The sequence below is a fragment of the Scyliorhinus torazame genome, chromosome 6 (assembly GCF_047496885.1).
Source record: "Scyliorhinus torazame isolate Kashiwa2021f chromosome 6, sScyTor2.1, whole genome shotgun sequence".
NCBI lineage: Eukaryota > Metazoa > Chordata > Chondrichthyes > Carcharhiniformes > Scyliorhinidae > Scyliorhinus > Scyliorhinus torazame.
This window is the reverse complement of record NC_092712.1, coordinates 236552896-236573260: the sequence shown is the minus strand read 5'-3', so window position 1 is coordinate 236573260 and position 20365 is coordinate 236552896. Positions and strand designations below refer to the sequence as shown.

The window sequence follows — 20365 nt, the reverse complement described above, 5'->3', positions numbered from 1 at the left end:
GACATAGATTTAAAGTGATTGGTGAAAAGATTAGAGGGAAGTTCAGTAAAATGCTTTCACCCAGATGATCACGAGGGTCTGGAACTCTCTGCTTATCACAGATCATAGAAAAGTTACAGCACAGGAGGCCATTCAGCCCATCTTGTCCATGCCAGCCCGAGGACACCCAGGTGCCCATTCAATCCCACCTTCCTGCACCCAATCTATAGCCCTGTAGCTTGGAGCACTTAAGGTGCAGATCCAGGTACCTTTTAAAAGATTTTACGGTTTCTGCTTCCATCACCAACTCGGGCAGCAAATTTCAGACTCCCACTACCCTCATAGAAACATAGAAAATAGGTGCAGGAGTAGACCATTCTGCCCTTCGAACCTGCACCACCATTCAATATGGTCATGGCTGCTCATGTAAATTCAGTATCCCACTCCCGCTTTCTCTCCATGCCCCTCGATCCCTTTAGCCGCAAAGGCCAAGTCCATCTCCCTCTTGAATATATCCAACAAACTGGCCCCAACAGCTTTCTGTGGCAGAGAATTCCACAAGTTCAGAACTCTGAGAGAAGACATTCTTCCTCATCTTAGTCCTGAATGGCTTAGTCTTCTTAGACTGTAAACCCTAGCTCTGGATGGCCCCAACATCAGGAACCTTCTTTCTGCATCTAGCCTGTCCAGTCCCATCAGGATTTTATATGTTTCTATGAGATCCTCTCTCATTTTTCTAAATTCCAGTGAGTGCAAGCCCAGTCGATCCATTCTTTCTTCATACATCATAGTCTGGTGAACCTTCGCTGGACACCCTCAATAGCAAGAATGTCCTTCCTCAAACTAGGAGACCAAAACTGCACACAACACTCAAAGTGTGGCCTCACCAAGGCCCTGAATAACTGCAGCAAGACATTCCTACGCCTATACTCAAACCCTCTCACTGTGAAGGCCAACATACCATGAGCTTTCCTCACCGCCTGCTGTACTTGCATGCCAACCTTCAGCGACTGTTCCATCATGACACCCAGGCCTCATTGCACTTCCCCTTTTCCTAAACTGCCACCATGATGATAATAATCTGCCTTCCTGTTTTAGCCACCAAAGTGGTTAACCTCATATTTACCCCCATTATATTGCATTTACCAAGTATTTGCCCACTCAGCCGGTCTGCAGCCTCTTTGCATCCTCCTCACAGCACACTGCCACCCAGCTTCGTGTCGTCTGCAAATGTGGAGATACTGAACAAAGAACAAAGAAATGTACAGCACAGGAACAGGCCCTTCGGCCCTCCAAGCCCGTGCCGACCATGCTGCCCGACTAAACTACAATCTTCTACACTTCCTGGGTCCGTATCCTTCTACTCCCATCCTATTCATATATTTGTCAAGATGCCCCTTAAATGTCCCTATCGTCCCTGCTTCCACTACCTCCTCCGGTAGCGAGTTCCAGGCACCCACTACCCTCTGCGTAAAAAACTTGCCTCGTACATCTACTCTAAACCTTGCCCCTCTCACCTTAAACCTATGCCCCCTAGTAATTGACCCCTCTACCCTGGGGAAAAGCCTCTGACTATCCACTCTGTCTATGACCCTCATAATTTTGTATACCTCTATCAGGTCTCCCCTCAACCTCCTTCGTTCCAGTGAGAACAAACAGAGTTTATTCAATCGCTCCTCATAGCTAATGCCCTCCATACCAGGCAACATTCTGGTAAATCTCTTCTGCACCCTCTCTAAAGCCTCCACATCCTTCTGGTAGTGTGGCGACCAGAATTGAACACTATACTCCAAGTGTGGCCTAACTAAGGTTCTATACACCTGCAACATGACTTGCCAATTCTTATACTCAATGCCCCGGCCAATGAAGGCAAGCATGCCGTATGCCTTCTTGACTACCTTCTCCACCTGTGTTGCCCCTTTCAATGACCTGTGGACCTGTACTCCTAGATCTCTTTGACTTTCAATACTCTTGAGGGTTCTATCGTTCACTGTATATTCCCTACCTGCATTAGACCTTCCAAAATGCATTACCTACTGCATGCAATTCCTTCATTCAAATCATTAATGTATATTGTGAACAGCAGGGGTCCCAGCGGTACCCCACTAGTCACTGTCTGTCACTAAGGACGCATTTATTCCCACTCTGTTTCCTGTCTGCCAACTAGTTCTCTATCCACAACAATTCATTACCCCAATACCATGAGCTTTAATTTTGCTCATTAATTGCATGTGTGCGACCTTGTCAAAAGCCTTTTGAAAGTGCAGATACACAACATCTCTTGTCCACGCTACTGGTTATATCCTCAAAAATTCCAGAAGATTTGTCAAGCAAATCTATAGAAGCTTGTGCAGTCAGTTTTTATGCTTTCTGCAAGTTTACTCTCGTATTACGTTTTACACCTTCTGCCATTTATCTTGAATCTATGTCCCTGGTTCTAGAATTCGCCACCAAGGGAGGAATTTTATCCTGTCCACCCCATCTCTTTCCCTCATAACTCCCTGATGAAGGAGCTACGCTCTGAAAGCTAGTGATTCAAAAAAAAAAAACTGTTGAACTTCAACCTGGTGTTGTAAGACTTCTTACTGTGCCCACCCCAGTCCAACGCCGGCATCTCCACCTCATAATTTTGTAGACCTCAATTAAGTCATTCCTCAGTCTTTTTTGTTCCAAGGAAAATATTCCCAACCTATGCAATCTCTCCTCATAGCCACACTTTCCTAGCCCTGTATGCCATGGGCTTTCACTTTCTTGACCAATCTGCCATGTGGGACTTTGTCAAATGCTTTGCTAGAATCCATGTACACCACATCCACTGCACTACCTTCCATCAACCCTTCTTGTAATTTGCTCAAAGAATTTGATCAAATTTGCGAGGCAAGACTTTCCATTAACAAATCCAAGCAGACTATCCATGCCTTTCTAGGTGACAATTAATCCTATCTTTCAGGATTGGTTCGACTAATTTGCTCACCGCTGACGTGAGACTAACTGGCCTATAATTATTTGGCATTTCTTGCAATCCCTTTTTATAAAATGGTACCAAGTTTGCATTTCTCCAGTACCTTGAAGGGGTAGGAGAGGCAGAAACCCTCTACTTATTTAAGGGGCATATAGATATGTACCTCAAGTAATTTGCATGGCTAGAGATTCTGGAAGCAGCATTGGGCTGGGTGGTTCTTCGGCCACTGCAGACATAATGAGCCAAGTGGCCTCTTTCTATGCAGTAAACGTTCTATGATTCCAACTGCAAAGAGTTGGGAATCAAATAAATAATAATCACGGGAAGTACTCAGCAGGTCAGTTATCTTCTGTGGGGAGAACAGACAAGGTAGTGCTGCAGGTACAACCTTTCAGATGCTTGGGATTAGAACAATGCTGGCAGGGCACAGTCTGCATTGTCAGACTACTTTGTTCTTCATAGGATCCTAATTTTACTATATTTGCCAGCTTTTCTTGATCCCATTTCAGACCTCAACTTTTAAAGATTATGTGCCGCTTAAAATATAGCCTTTGCTTTCAGTATTTTACAAGACATTCTACTTGCCCTCGTGTTTCTAAATGGTCTATTTTTCCAGATGTTTGAAAGTTTACACCAGAAATGTTGATCTCTCAACAAATTACGGTGGCGGAGAGGATGCTAGATGGGGACTCTTCTTCCGAGGTAGTATGGGCTGAGGTTAGAAACAGGAAAGGAGAGGTCACCCTGTTGGGAGTTTTCTATAGGCCTCCAAATAGTTCTAGGGATGTAGAGGAAAGGATGGCGAGGATGATCCTGGATAAGAGCGAAAGTAACAGGGTAGTTATTATGGGAGACTTTAACTTTCCAAATATTGACTGGAAAAGATATAGTTCGAGTACATTAGATGGGTCGTTTTTTGTACAATGTGTGCAGGAGGGTTTCCTGACACAATATGTTGACAGGCCAACAAGAGGAGAGGCCACATTGGATTTGGTTTTGGGTAATGAACCAGGCCAGGTGTTAGATTTGGAGGTAGGTGAGCACTTTGGGGACAGTGACCACAATTCGGTGATGTTTACGTTAGTGATGGAAAGGGATAAGTATACCCCGCAGGGCAAGAGTTATAGCTGGGGGAAGGGCAATTATGATGCCATTAGACATGACTTGGGGGGGGATAGGTTGGAGAAGTAGGCTGCAAGTTTTGGGCACACTGGATATGTGGAGCTTGTTTAAGGAGCAGCTACTGCGTGTTCTTGATAAGTACGTACCGGTCAGGCAGGGAGGAAGGCGTCGAGTGAGGGAACTGTGGTTTACCAAAGAAGTGGAATCTCTTGTTAAGAGGAAGAAGGAGGCCTGTGTGAAGATGAGGAGTGAAGTTTCAGTTGGGGCACTTGATAATTACAAGGTAGCGAGGAAGGATCTAAAGAGAGAGCTAAGACGAGCAAGGAGGGGACATGAGAAATATTTGGCAGGTAGGATCAAGGAAAACCCAAAAGCTTTCTATAGGTATGTCAGGAATAAAAGAATGACTAGGGTAAGAGTAGGGCCAGTCAAGGACAGGGATGGGAAGTTGTGTGTGGAGTCTGAAGAGATAGGCGAGATACTAAATGAATATTTTTCGTCAGTATTCACTCAGGAAAAAGATAATGTTGTGGAGGAGAATGCTGAGACCCAGGCTATTAGAATAGATGGCATTGAGGTACGTAGGGAAGAGGTGTTGGCAATTCTGGACAGGCTGAAAATAGATAAGTCCCCGGGGCCTGATGGGATTTATCCTAGGATTCTCTGGGAAGCCAGGGAAGAGATTGCTGGGCCTTTGGCTTTGATTTTTATGTCATCATTGGCTACAGGAATAGTGCCAGAGGACTGGAGGATTGCAAATGTGGTCCCTTTGTTCAAGAAGGGGAGTAGAGACAACCCCGGCAACTATAGACCGGTGAGCCTCACGTCTGTTGTGGGTAAAGTGTTGGAGAGGATTATAAGAGACAAGATTTATAATCATCTAGATAGGAATAATATGATTAGGGATAGTCAGCATGGCTTTGTGAAGGATAGGTCATGCCTCACAAACCTTATCGAGTTCTTTGAGAAGGTGACTGAACAGGTAGACGAGGGTAGAGCAGTTGATGTGGTGTATATGGATTTCAGTAAAGCATTTGATAAGGTTCCCCACGGTAGGCTATTGCAGAAAATACGGAGGCTGGGGATTGGGCATGATTTAGAGATGTGGATCAGAAATTGGCTAGCTGAAAGAAGACAGAGGGTGGTGGTTGATGGGAAATGTTCAGAATGGAGTTCAGTTACAAGTGGCGTACCACAAGGATCTATTCTGGGGCCGTTGCTGTTTGTCATTTTTATCAATGACCTAGAGGAGGGCGCAGAAGGGTGGGTGAGTAAATTTGCAGACGACACTAAAGTCGGTGGTGTTGTCGACAGTGCGGAAGGATGTAGCAGGTTACAGAGGGACATAGATAAGCTGCAGAGCTGGGCTGAGAGGTGGCAAATGGAGTTTAATGTAGAGAAGTGTGAGGTGATTCACTTTGGAAGGAATAACAGGAATGCGGAATATTTGGCTAATGGTAAAGTTCTTGGAAGTGTGGATGAGCAGAGGGATCTAGGTGTCCATGTACATAGATCCCTGAAAGTTGCCACCCAGGTTGATAGGGTTGTGAAGAAGGCCTATGGCGTGTTGGCCTTTATTGGTAGAGGGATTGAGTTCCGGAGTCATGAGGTCAAGTTGCAGCTGTACAGAACTCTGGTACGGCCGCATTTGGAGTATTGCGTACAGTTCTGGTCACCGCATTATAGGAAGGACGTGGAGGCTTTGGAGCGGGTGCAGAGGAGATTTACCAGGATGTTGCCTGGTATGGAGGGAAAATCTTATGAGGAAAGGCTGATGGATTTGAGGTTGTTTTCGTTGGAGAGAAGAAGGTTAAGAGGAGACTTAATAGAGGCATACAAAATGATCAGGGGGTTAGATAGGGTGGACAGTGAGAGCCTTCTCCCGCGGATGGAAATGGCTAGCACGAGGGGACATAGCCTTAAACTGAGGGGTAATAGATATAGGACAGAGGTCAGAGGTAGGTTCTTTACGTAAAGAGTGGTGAGGCCGTGGAATGCCCTACCTGCAACAGTAGTGAACTCGCCAACATTGAGGGCATTTAAAAGTTTATTGGATAAGCATATGGATGATAATGGCATAGTGTAGGTTAGAAGGCTTTTGTTTTTTGACTTCCCATGTCGGTGCAACATCGTGGGCCGAAGGGCCTGTACTGCTCTGTATCGTTCTATGTAAATGCTGACTGAGCTGCCAAATCAGCATTTTCTGACATCTGGTGGCATCGGTTGAGGGAGGAACGTTGGCCATGACAATAAGATATATATTATATAGGCGGAGTTTGGTGGTACCGAGGGTCAGTCCCAATAACACACAAACTTCCAGTTAACTGAAATTCTGAGTCTCAATTGTATCTTCCTTTACTCTTTGCACATGAATGAACATTACAAGCAGAAAAGGGGCTTAAGTGGTTTCTGAGCTCAACCATCAAAACATCAAATTATTGTTCATCAGACAAGTAGAGGCAAAATGTTGATTGCATCCTACAAAAAAAATGAGCTCTTGGAAGACCTTGTTTTGATGAATTTCAATACTGCCAGAAAAAAATATAGTTGTCATGCCTCCATTCACACAAACAATAATGCAGAGGGAAAGACGCTAAACAAGATTCAGATTAGGGAAGCAGAAAACAGAAGCATTAAGGTACGGCTGATACCAGGTCCAAAAAGAATATCAATGCATCCAAGTCCAAATAACACCACTTCTCACCCACTCCCTGCCCCAAGTATAATCAAACAGTCTCTAAATTACATTCCTGAACATTTCTGAATTTTGAATGCTTGTTAGTCTTCTGCAGCAGTACTCACCTCCTTCCAGGAACATAACCTAGTGTTGGAACAGCCGATAAGTAAGCTTAAACACTTAGCACATAACCCGCTCATGTTTTCAGCAAAGGGAGCCAAAATAGCTAACGAAACAAATCCTTCCGATGTCAAGAACGCACCTCAAGCTACACGTTAATGCTAACACTTGCCTCCAGAGACTCCATCAGCAGAGTTGCCAAAGGATTATAGAGCGGAGTGAAATCTGTTTTTGAGTTTGCTTTTACATCAAGAATCACAGTTAGCTTTGCTAAGCAGAGCGGTAACTCTTTGTTTGTTCTCCAAATAATAGAGACAATCACACTAGGAGCAGTTAATTTTGGATAAATACTATGAGGTCTGTCATGGGCTTTGCAGCTGGAAAGAGGTCAGCACAGAGTGCATTGTAAGCAGAGTGCAAATGTTGGGAATGGGGAATGTGATATGGATGGAAAGGAGGTGCTTTCTTTCCTCCAATACTTGTAGTAGTTTATGTAAACTTGATGCTTTATTTCAAAATTTTCTCCAGTGTTTTAGGGCTTAGTGCAAGGGGAGGATTTTATGGAGAAGCCGGTGGCCTTGCCTGCCATCTGGGGAGCCTTGCCTCCTCCGGGATGGTCCACTGGTATTAAGTGCCTTTCAGACTCAAGTGGCCATTGACGAGATAGCCCTAGGAGTGGAAATCCCATCCACCAACCCAAACAAGGCCGGCAGTTCTTTTGCTCATCAGTATCACCAGGGAGTTGGTAACTGCTGCCAGAACAAAACAAGATCCAGGACTGAGGAACGATTCAGGGTAGAGATAAGTCATGGCAGAAGGGGATTCATGGGGTGGGGTTGACAGAAGCCTGTGCCTAATTAAAAGATGAGGTGTAGTTCCTTAAGCTTATATCGAACCTCACTAGAACAATGCAGTAAGCTGAGGAGAGAGATGCAAGCTGAAAACAAGGTGGAGAATTAAAATGACAGACCACTAGAAGTTCAGGGTCATACTTAGAAACGGAATGGAGGTGTTACTCAAAGCAGTCACTTTGTGTTTGTTCTCCAAATAAGAGAGACAATCACATTAGAAGCAGTTAATGAAGATTACTAAATTGATAGAAGGACACGTAAATCGCTGCTTACGTGGAAGGAGTTTGGGCCATGGATGGTGAGGAGAGAGGAAGTAATAGGGCAAGTGCTACATTTTGTTTCCATGGAAAGGTACTTTGGAAGGGGAAGGGCTGTCAGGGTAACTGAGTGGTTCAGGGTATTACAGGGGAAGCAAAGCCTTCGGAACGCCGGGAGGGGAAAGGAACACGTTTTTTGATAGTGGAATCACGCTCAAGGAGGTTGAAAATGACCCATTGAATACAGAGGCAGGTGAGGTGGAAGGCGAGGGCAAAGGAACCTCTATTGTGGTTCCAGGAGGGAAAGGTGTGAGAGAATTGTTGGAAATGTGGTAGACAGTCAAAGTCCCCGTCAAGCAAAGTAGGGAAGGAATCCTCAGCTGAGGGGAAAAAGACAGTATCTCAAGAGTGCTGTTGTGGAACGTTTGATCATCAGAACAGATACAACAGAGATAAAGGAACTAAGAATGGAATGGAAAACTTACAGGGCATAGGCTCAGAGGGAGATAAGTAGCTGTTGGGGTCAGTTGGCTTATAACAAAATAAAAGGAAAATACTGCAGATGCTGGAAATCTGGGGAAAAAAAGGAAAATACTGGCAAAAAGCAGATCTGGCAGCACCTGTGGAGAGAAAAACGTTTCGAGTCAGTGTGACCTCTTCAGGACTGAAGAGCGGGAGAAATATGATGTATTGTTTAAAAAGGGGTGAAGCAGAATAGGTCAGGGATAGGTGGGAGCTCAGGAGAGATTTGACAAAGGAGTCATGGACAACAAACAAAGCTAGTGTTAATGATAGTGTTAAAGAGTAACGGTGCTGATAGTGGCATAAAGGTAAGATAGCAAAACGTGCTGAAAGCATGGAAAGAGCCGGTGAGTTGTGGGCACCAGGCTTGTTGCCCTCCAAGGAGCTGAGGGTGGCCACTTCCTCCCCTGACTTTGATTACGCTCAGTCTGGCGACCGGCAACTTCCTGTCCCTGCGCTCCTGGAATCCCGGACCTCAGCCTCCCCATAGTCTGGGCCTCTGACGATTGTGACGGAGGCTCCGGCATCAGTGCATGGCAGTGGTTTGCCCAGAGTGCAGACATTGTAAAATAAAAATGGCTATGCAAATCCGGAAAAAAGGTACTGAAGAGCAAACAATGTAATAGTGAAATAAAAGTGGGCCAACTTATAGTAAGGATTTCCTGTAGTTTGTTACAATATTTGGTATAATCCCAAGGACTTTAGTCAATATTACAAAACAAGTGACAGCAGCTGATCAATATAAATCGTACCTCATTTATTATACAGTATTCACTTTTGAGTGCTGCTATTTTTCACTAAAATGGTGTACTGTAATAACCATTTTGGAACAAATTAAGCTTTAAAAACAGCCCAAGAATTCCAGTAAAGCCCCATAACCGTTTACTTGCACAGCTGTAAAATGTAATACACAGGAGATCTCCTAACTGCTCAAATTAGAAATGAATCAATGCATGAAAACAGATAGCTTGTTATTATGTACAAACAGGAAAACTAACAGCACAAACAGAATACAGATGCTGCTGACAAGCAACTAGCTCCCAGATCAGCACTGAAGCCTTTAGGAATTTTCTTTAACCACAATAACAATTACTTTAAAATGTACAGAACAAACTTTCTAAAATACTAGTATTGTGCATACAGTACAACATTTGTGGTCAGCAGTGCTGCTGGCTGCACATAGTATCTGTACAGACTTGGATTGTTGGCTGCAGCAACAACTTCCTCTTCTTGCTGCAGTTTTCTGGAGCAGCACATTGCTGGTGAAGCCACACTTCTAGCAAAATTACAAGCTGAAGTCATGCCCCTTGAAGTCACTCATCAGCTCAACTGCAGGCCAGTGCTTTCATGATTTTAAAATATTTTAAAACAGTTGTGACACTACAATACTTTGAAAACTTGTGATAACCCTCATGCGGACAACCGAGGAAATCACTGATTGATCTCCCCACGGGCTTTGTAGAATAAGTGTTCTCGTGGTGAGCAGGTGGGGAGGCCCACCCAGCTAGAGAACGCGAGGTGAGACAAAGGAGGACAGAAGCCAGGGCAGAAACCCTAGACACAGATGGAGACAAGAGATAAATTGGGACACAGACACCAGATCTAGAAAAAAATGTGTTAAATCACTGATCCATAGCTACTGGCTCACAGTAGGAATGTGTGACACCAGTTAAGTGAGTGTGACCAGCTCTTGAAACCACTTCTTTGTTTATATTGCAAAAGATCAAAAGGTGCTTTTGAGAACCAATATTTTGGGACCAATATTTCAAACAGAGTAAGTGAAAAATGTAAAGGAAAAAGTCATTTTGAAAAATCAGATAGAGCCATATCCAGACATCATATTAGGCTGTGGCTAAGGCATTCTCAGTCCAGTCAAATCTGCTTAATCCTCTTCAGTGAGTTTTGCTAGAGAAGTACTTTTTGAAATGTAGCCACTGTTCTAATATAGTAGCACTCTCATCAGTGTCAGAAATGTTGTGGATTCAATACCCAACCCAAAGACTGAGTACGTAAAACTGACACTCTGCAAAGAGAGCAATGTACCAAAGGTGCTGGGCTGGATTTTCCGCCGGCAGCCCGGGGGTTTCCCGACAGCGTGGGACTACCCCACAATGGGAAACCCCATCGAAGGGCGGCACAACGGAGCATCCCGTCGGCGGGGTGGAGAATCCAGCCAGCTGTCTTTTTGGGTGAGATGTTAAACTGAGGCCTTATTTGGCTGCTCAGGTGGGTGTAAAAAAATCCCATTATTTGGAAGAGGAGCAAGACAGCTCAGTGTTCTGGCTAACATTTACCCTTGGAACAAACATCATTACAAAACAGATCATCTGCTCATCTCATTGCTGATTCTGTGATATTGCCTGGTGTAAATTGGTTTCGATATTTCGTGGGTTACAACAGTGATGAATGACACTTAGGCTCTCTGGATCATTCTGAAGTCATGAAAGGTGTAGCATAAATTAAAAAGCGTTTTCTTTCTGTGCATGTCCTATCCTACTGGCTAGTGGATTTGCAATAGTGTCTAGTCAAGAGTGAGGTGGAGCGGGCAGCAAGGTGGCGCAGTGGTTAGCACTGCTGCCTCAAGGCACTGAGGTCCCGGGTTCAATCCCGGCTCTGGGTCAATGTCAGTGCGGAGTTTGCACATTCTCCCTGCGTTTGCGTGGGTTTCGCCCCACAACCCAGGGTAGTTGGATTGGCCATGCTAAATTGACCCTTAATTGGAAAAAAATAATTGGGTACTCTGAATTTATTTTTAAAAGTGAGGTGGAAATAAGAGTGGCTGGACGAGTCATAAGTGAATACAGATCCCATGAAGTTTCACAGCTTCAAATTAAACAGTCTTAGAAACATCCTGCTGATCACCACCTACAACCCTATAACTAACAAAATAACCTACTCCCTCATGATCAATTGGGGGAAGCTCCAACGGTAGCATGAAATCACTTCAAGTGGAAGACTCCTTTTAATGGTGGATCGGTAATTAGAGATTTGGCAAAGCCCTTGAAGACAGGGGCTACTAGACTTTGCCTATATTAGTGAGAGGTTAGTCCCTCATGGATACCTTGTGTGCCCTCATATTTCTCAACTTGTTACAAAACTGGTCTCACTGGAGAACAGTAACCACTGCATACTCCTCATGAAACTCTTGTCGCCATTGTGCGGAAATCCTCCAGAATGTAGCATTGCAACGCACTTGAGCGAGAGCACGATGCAATGTTAGATCATGGGTGGGCCAAAATCGGGGAACTGCACAGGGCGGCGATCGGTTTGCGATCCAACTTGCCTGTCCCCATTGGCGAGAACCAAATCCCGACACGGTGTGGCAAAAAAACACTAATTAAAGCCAATCTCCATTCCATTAACGGGAACGACCCCATATCCCGGGATCCAACTGCCGCCCCAGAAAGCGGCCACACGGGTGCCAATTAGTACACCTTTTTAAAAACAAAGCCTCAGCACTGGGGACATTCCCGCGACCAGAGGGTGGGTGTATGCACTGGTGATGGAACCAGAACCCGGTCCAGGAAACGTTGCCAATGGGTGTGTGGGGTTGGTGCCCAGACCCCCTGCTGCAGCCGAGGATGCATGGGCAGGGTGGCTCCCGAGGGATGGTGGAGGGGTAGCTAGAGTTGAGGATGATAAAGTATCCTGAGCAGCTAGATCGGTGGAATCAAGTTTAAAGTGTGCAGATAGAACCAAACAGATAGCTTCAGTCTTGCAAGTGTTGCATTAGTGAACCAGGTGGACAATAGGTCAGTTACCTTTCAAAATCAGCTCTTTTGATTTCAAATTTTCTTTCAAAAAAAAAAACTGAACTTATATTCTCAAACTATATTGGTAGGATCTGCACAGGCCTCTAAATTACTAGTGCAGATGTTGCAACATAACTAAGACCTATAGCCACTATATTACTGTACCTTGCCAGATGGTAAATAAGAATGCACAATACCAATGGGAAAGAACTTTCTCAGTACCACATTTGGTAATGACAACTTGTTCAGTTTTATTTTTTAAACTGCCATTTCGCAGCTGTTCAGCTAATTTGCTTCCTGAAGGAGACACCAAGCTCTACCCAGTATAGTTCTCCTGTCAGCTTCCCCGTTAATACACCAAAAATTTCAAATCCATTTCAGTAATTTTGAAATGTTGATGTTTTTGGCCTTTGACAAAACTATCATGGCAAAAATAAAGTGCGTATTTCTGGCTGGTTTAAGAAAACTCAATATTCCATTAACTTCAACATAAAACGTCTGCTTAGCTGACTCTCGACTAAACACTAGCACGGTGTTCACAGCACCAGGGAACCGGGTTAGATTCCTGGCTTGGGTCACTGTCCGCACGTTCTCCCAGTGTCTGCGTGGGTTTCTTCTGGGTGCTCCGGTTTCCTCCCACAAGATGTGAAAGACGTGCTTGTTAGGTGAATTGGACATACTGAATTCTCCCCGTGTAGCCGAACAGGCGCTGGAATGTGGCAACTAGGGGATTTTCACAGTAACTTCATTGCAGTGTTAATGTAAGACTACTTGTGATACGAATAAAGATTATTATTAATATATTTATGAACATAAGAATTAGGAGTAAGCCACTTGGCCCCTCGAGCCTGCTCGGACTGTAACCACAACTTCACATTTCCGCCTACCCCGATAAAGGTTCACCCTCTTGGTTACTAATCTATTTACTGCGGTCTTCAAGATAGTCAATGACTCTGCTTCCTCCGCCTTTTGAGGAAGAGAGAGTTCGAAAGACTTGGTCCTCATAAATAATTTCTCATCTCTACCTTGGGCGACCCCTTATTTTTAAATAGTGACCCCCCCCCCCCCCCACCAATTCTAAATTCCCCCACAAGAAATATCCTCTCCACATCCATTCTGTCAAGGCCAGCAGGATCTTATCATTTTCAATCAAGTAACTCTTTACTCTTCTAAACTCCAGTTGATACAAGCTTAAATTTGCCAAGATCGGAATGCAATTTCAAGACACCATGCCCATGAATCAAACCATTATGTTAGGATAGATATCTACTCCCCATCTGCCTCTAAAAATTTAAATAAAACCTGCAGTTGCATTGGCAGAAGACAGATCCTGGTGGCCCCAAAATTCAATGGTGCCTCCCTTGGTGCTGCAGGTGAGATCCTGTCCACCAGAGATAGGAGCAAGACTGGACGGAGATCGCATAGGGTGTCAGCAACCGTGGGGGTTGACCCAAAGAACCTGGATACAATGCTGAAAGCATGTCAATGACATTATTCAGTGCCAAGGTGTGTACTCCATACACTTCTCCCTTTGCAGTTTGCATGTGACAATGTGAGAGATTGTATTTGGTGAAGAGGCAGAGAGGTCAGAAAATAGCATATGCTGTCAAAGATATGGCTATTTTCCAGGTAAGGAGGTTCCATCTCTTATTGCTGACTTTCACTAGATCCCTCAAGGTGGGTTACTTGCAGGAAGCATCTGTATGCACCCCAGCATGGACTGCTGGGATGGAGAATGGTCATCATGTGTTGGCAGATGACAGTCCATAAAATATCCAGTTCAAGGGGAGATGGGTCGTGCAATGCTTGGCCGAGGTAACAGAAGAGCTCCTACACGACTGTTTGGAGTCCATATTCAGGAACCTAAAAAGGTATGCCACCACCGTCATAGACATCATCAGTAAGTGTGTAGCAGATTGTGTGGCAAAGGTAGTAATACATTCCCCAACCGGAAACCATGGTTTAAATTAGGAGATTCTCTCCCGACTCTGGGCCCTCTTATGGACAGATGTGATCTCTTCACACATCTTCTGTACTTAGTACTGCACTCCTGTATGCTTCACCCGATGCCTATGTATGCCCTATGTTTTTTTTCATACATGAAATGATCTGTCGATATTTTACGCAGAACAATACTTTTCACTGTACCTCGGCACACCACATAACAAACTAATCCAATCCAATCCTGAAGACCAGATCTGAGGCGTTCCATGCAACCCCGACCTATACAAGAAATTCAGGTACGACCTCCATAAAGCCATCAGGGATGCCAAGACAATACCAGATTAAGCTAGTGACAGAATAACGACACGGACTCTAGTCGGTTGTGGCAAGGCTTAAACAACATAAAGGGCTACAAAGCAAAGTCGGGTCAACATCCGGCAGCAGTGCATCCCTCCCTGATGTGTTCGGTTTGACCAGGAAACCATCAAACCGTTGTCAATTGCCCCAGCAGCCTCGGGCACACCCATACCCGCCGTCACAGCTTCCGAAGTAATGTTGGCCTTCTTGAAATAGAACCCTCGAGAAAGTAACAGGTCCTGGCGGAGTCCCTGGTCGTGCACTCAGATCCTGCGTGGACCAACTGGCATCTGTGTTCGCGGATATATGCAACCTCTCCTTACTCCGTTCCGAGGTTCACACCTGCTTCAAGAAGACCTCCATCATGCCGGTGCCAAAGAAGAACCAGACAAAGTGCCTCAACGACTACCATCTATCATTATGAAGTGCTTCAAGAGTTTGGTCATGAGGTACATCAACTCCATACTCCCAGAACGCCTAGATCCACTGCAATTTGCATACTTCCACAACCGGTCCACAGTAGACGCCATCTCCTTGGCCCTGCACTCATTCCAGGAGCATCTCGACAACAAGGACTCCTACATTAGACTCCTATTCATTGACTACAGCTCCACCTTCAACACCATAATCCCAGCCAAGCTCATATCCAAACTCCAAAACCTAGCTCTTGGCTCCTTCCTCTGAAACTGGATCCTCTACTTCCTGACCCATAGACCACAATCAGTAAGGAGAAACAAAAACACCTCCTCCACCACAGTCCTCAATACCGGGGCCCTGCAAGGCTGCGTACTTACCACCCTACTATAAACCCGACATACAAACGACTGTGGGGCAAAATTTGGCTCCAAACCCATCTACAAGTTTGTTGTTGAGATGACTGGAGTGGGTTGGATATCAAATGACGATGAGTCACAGGGCTAAAGGGAGAGAGAGAGAACCCAGTGGCGTGGTATAATGACAACAATCTCTCCCTCAACTTCAGCAAAACTAAGGAGTTGGTCATTAACTTCAGGAAGCAAAGTATTGTGCACACCCTTGTCTGTGTCAATGGTACCGAGATGGAAATGGTTGACAGCTTCAAATTCCTAGGTGTGCACATCACCAACAATCTTCCTGGTCCACTTACGTCGACGCTACAACTAAGAAAGCACAACAGCGCCTATACTTCCTCAGAAAACTAAGGAAATTCGGCATGTCCACATTGACTTTTACCAATTTTTACAGATGTACCAGAGAAAGCATCCTATCTGCATCACAGCCTGGTATGGCAACAGCTCGGTCCAAGACCGTAAGAAACTACAGAGAGCCGTGAACACAGCCCAGTCTATCACGTGAACCCACCTCCTATCCATTGACTCTGTCTACACCTCCTGTTGCCTTAAGATCCCTCCCACTGGGTTATTCACTCTTCCAACTTCTTCCATCAGGCAGGAGATACAAAAGTCTGAGAACACACACTAATAGGTTCAAAAACAGCTTCTTCCCCGCTGTTACCAGACTCCTGAATGACCCTCTTATGGACTAAACTGATCTCTCCACACATCTTCTCTACTGAATAGTTCTACTAAATAGCTTTACCCGATGCCTGTGCATTTATATTATGTATTTATGTATGTCATATTTTTTCATGTATGGGACGATCTGTAGAGCAATAAGTGACAATAAATCCAATCCAAGCCAATGATTCCATGGCTCAGGAATTTCTTGGTCTAGAAAAGAGGTGGTCTTGTGGCAGATTGGGTAGCATCTGGGTTCATGTCCCATGCCAGGACCTAATGGCCCAGGAAAGTACATTCATAACGTGGCCAAACAGGTTGATTATTAACCTGTAAATAGAACATTACAGCGCAGTACAGGCCCTTCGGCCCTCGATGCTGCGCCGACCTGTGAAACCACTCTAAAGCCCATCTACACTATTCCCTTATCGTCCATATGTCTATCCAATGACCATTTAAATGCCCTTAGTGTTGGCGAGTCCACTACTGTTGCAGGCAGGGCATTCCACGCCCTTACTACTCTGAGTAAAGAACCTACCTCTGACATCTGTCCTAAATCTATCTCCCCTCAATTTAAAGCTATGTCCCCTCGTGCTAGACATCAACATCTGAGGAAAAAGGCTCTCACTGTCCACCCTATCCAATCCTCTGATAATCTTGTATGCCTCAATTAAGTCACCTCTTAGCCTTCTTCTCTCTAACGAAAACCGCCTCAAGTCCCTCAGCCTTTCCTCATAAGATCTTCCCCCCCCATACCAGGCAACATTCTGGTAAATCTCCTCTGCCCCCTTTCCAATGCTTCCACATCCTTCCTGTAATGCGGCGACCAGAATTGCACGCAATACTCCAAGTGCGGCCGCACCAGAGTTTTGTACAGCTGCAACATGACCTCACGGCTCCGAAGCTCAATCCCTCTACCAATAAAAGCTAACACACCGTACGCCTTCTTAACAACCCTATCAACCTGGGTGGTAACTTTCAGGGATCTATGTACATGGACACCGAGATCTCTCTGTTCATCCACACTACCAAGAATCTTACCATTTGCCCAGTACTCTGTCTTCCTGTTATTCCTTCCAAAATGAATCACCTCACACTTTTCTGCATTAAACTCCATTTGCCACCTCTTAGCCCAGCGCTGCAGCTTATCTATGTCCCTCTGTAACTTGTAACATCCTTCCGCACTGTCCGCAACTCCACCGACTTTAGTATCATCTGCAAATTTACTCACCCATCCTTCTTTCTACGCCCTCCTCCAGGTCAATTATAAAAATGACAAACAGCAGTGGCCCCAAAACAGATCCTTCCAATTCTCCTGCTTTTACCACCTGCCATGGGTGTGCTGCCTGGTCAGCCAGAATTGTGTGGGGTCTGCAATGCAACAGCCTCCACAGACAAGCCACAGAACTCCAGCAAACATCCTCCTTGCTTTGAGGAATTACTATACGCTAAAATATTGCACAACAGTGTGGCCAACTAAACTTTCTGCTGCATATCCAACCTATCAGTAGACTGGCTTGCAGGCTTGTCTACAGCTAAATGGGAAGATCCCAGTAACTCTAACACAGAGTTTTATTCTAAAATTCTGATGACATTTGAGCTCCCTCATCAAAACTTGAACAGGGACGGCTACTGCACAAAAGTACAGCTGATGACATTTTTTAAAATAGAATTTACAGTGCAGAAGGAGGCCATTCGGCCCATCGAGTCTGCACTGGCTCTTGGAAAGAGCACCCTACCCAAGCCAACACCACCCTATCCCCATAATCCAATAAACCCATTCAACCAACTCCAAGGGCAATTTTGGACAACAAGGGCAATTTAGCATGGCCAATCCACCTAACCTGCACATCTTTGGATTGTGGGAGGAAACCGGAACACCCGGAGGAAATCCACGCAGACACGGGGAGAACGCAAACTCCGCACAGACAATGACCCAAGCCAGGAATCAAACCTGGGACCCTGGAGCTGTGAAGCAACTGTGCTAGCTACCGTGTGCTGCCCTTTAGTTGAACTTCAATTTCCTTTTCACACACACTTGTAGAGAGTGAAAGGTACGACAGGTTATATGTACTGTTCCAGCAAGTATAATCTAAACAAGAGGATAAGAAAAGTGCAGCTGTAATTTTTTTCTGTGCACTAATATTCAAAATGCCAACTTTTGCAGGAAAGCAGATAACCGTGACTATTTGTAGCTCCTTTACAGGAGAGCAGATGGTCGGTCTTCTGCCCACTTGTGCCTGCTCCGCCATTCAATGCAATCATGAGAATTTGGTTTGTTTTGAGTTCTACATTCTCATCTACCTCAATAATTTTTGATTCCCGTGCCGGACAAGAACCTATCAACTTCTGCCTTAAAATATTCAGTGAATCCGCTTCCACTGCTTCTGAGGTAGAGTTACAAATTGGCACAAAAATAGGAAAGAAACAGCTCCTTCTCCCCCACCCTTCACCGAACTCTCTCACTCATCTCTCAGGTGTGCACTCAGTTTCCAAGGCGGCACTAAAAAGCTTGTGCAGGTTTCTCCGTCTCAGAAACTTAGGGCTGGATTCTCCGATTTTGAGGCTGTGTCCGCAGCATGGGTCTAGTCTTATGACCAGAAAGTCGGCACCACCCCGGCACCGATGCTCCACCCGGTGGAGGGCTAGCAGCCGCGTCACGTAAAGCCCCCGGCTTTACCTGCAGATACGGACGGAGAATTGCCAGGTCAGTGGTCGCGCCTGCACATGGCCGCGCCATACAACATGGCGGCGGCTGTGCATGGACCTGGCCTGCCAGATAGTGCCCCCCTCGCCACTCCCAGACCACCCCCCACCAGCCCCTGCCGAAGTCCCCTGGCCAGTGGAACGGCTCCCTCCCCCCACCCCCACCCCCGTCTATGGTGGCGCAGCAACCTCGCGAGGTCCCCGAAAACTGAGCGCATACGTGATCCACGCCATCGGGAAGTCAACCCCTCGGGAGCGGAGCATCGGGGAAGCGCCTTCAGGCTACGTTCTGAGGCCGTCCCAACGGCGTGCGGCATACTCAGCGATGATGCCATTTTGGAGGGAGACTGGCAGCATGGTGGCAAGAGGTTAGCAGTGCTGCTTCACAGCACTTGGGACTCAGATTCAATTCTGGCCTGGAGTGACTGTCTGAGGGGAATTTGCACATTCACAGTGTCGACGTGGGTTTCCTCCCAGTCCAAAGCTGTGCAGGATAGGTGGGGTTACGAGGATGGGGCAGGAGACTGGGCCGAGGTAAAGCGCCCTTTTGGAGGTGCAGACTTGATGGGCTAAATGGCCTCCTTCTGTATTGCAGAGATTGTATGGTTCTGAATGCACTCTTGGGAAAGAAATTAACAATTTGATTGATGGACAAAGTTCTGAATAGGGAAATAACAACCAAAGAGGCAGACCCCTACTTCCTGGGAATTTACATGATAAACAAATACATGATGAAGAAACGTCAGTCAGGACAATTCGGTATAGGGAGTACTTATCTGAATGACTAGGGCTCTTTCCCAACTGAGAAAGACAAAACAAGATATCAGCAGATGTTAACAACTATTGAGATGTAACAGTTGGTTATGCATTAGCAACTGCTAAAAGCAGAAGGATTATTTTGATTGATAACCACAAAGCCATGAAAAAGTTGTCAGCAATTGCTAAGCATTTAAAGGACAACTACAGATTCTTGCAACAAGCTTTATTTTCCAGCTGAGAAATTGAAGTGCGAAGCACAAAGACAATTTGTTATGATTCTGTTTGGGACATTTATGTTTAGAGAAATCCAAACAACCAGTATAACTAACAGAACATATGCCACAAGATTTATCGTATTTTGCATATACAAAAATAAGCAAATACTTAAAGACCTTTGCTGTAAACTCAGATCTATTTCGACACCCCTCGCCTCCCAAACTCTACCGTACAAAATCTCTAAAGCTCATTTACTTTTCCTGGGAACAAACCAAAGTTATATTATGGGCAGGAGGAGGGTTTAACTTCAAACAGCCCTGGGTTTTCCACTCACCACCCATCCATAAACAAGATGTTTTGGTTTTGATTTCACTTTTAGAAGTGGCAATACTTTTTTTTCCAACCCTTCAGTTTTGCTGTGATCCAATTTTGATTTAAAAACCACACAGAAAACTTGATATGGCAAAATCAATTTATTGGTACATACGGATGTGGGGGAGGGGTGCGTGTGTTTGTCACTAAGTAGCCCCTGGTACATTCGTACAAGTAAAAAAAGAGGGATAGAGAAAGAAAGACTCAAGAATAAATAATGGTTTCACATGAGCTGAGTCCAGAATCACAGTCCAATTGTGTAATCTTCCACAC

General features: G+C 45.2%; 1 protein-coding gene across 4 annotated transcripts in view; it reads right to left on the bottom strand.

The window, feature by feature from the left end:
- LOC140425341 (lysophosphatidylcholine acyltransferase 1-like) overlaps nt 1–20365 on the bottom strand; it is a 260484-nt gene that overhangs the window by 185121 nt on the left and 54998 nt on the right. The gene's annotated exons all lie outside the window — the stretch shown is intronic.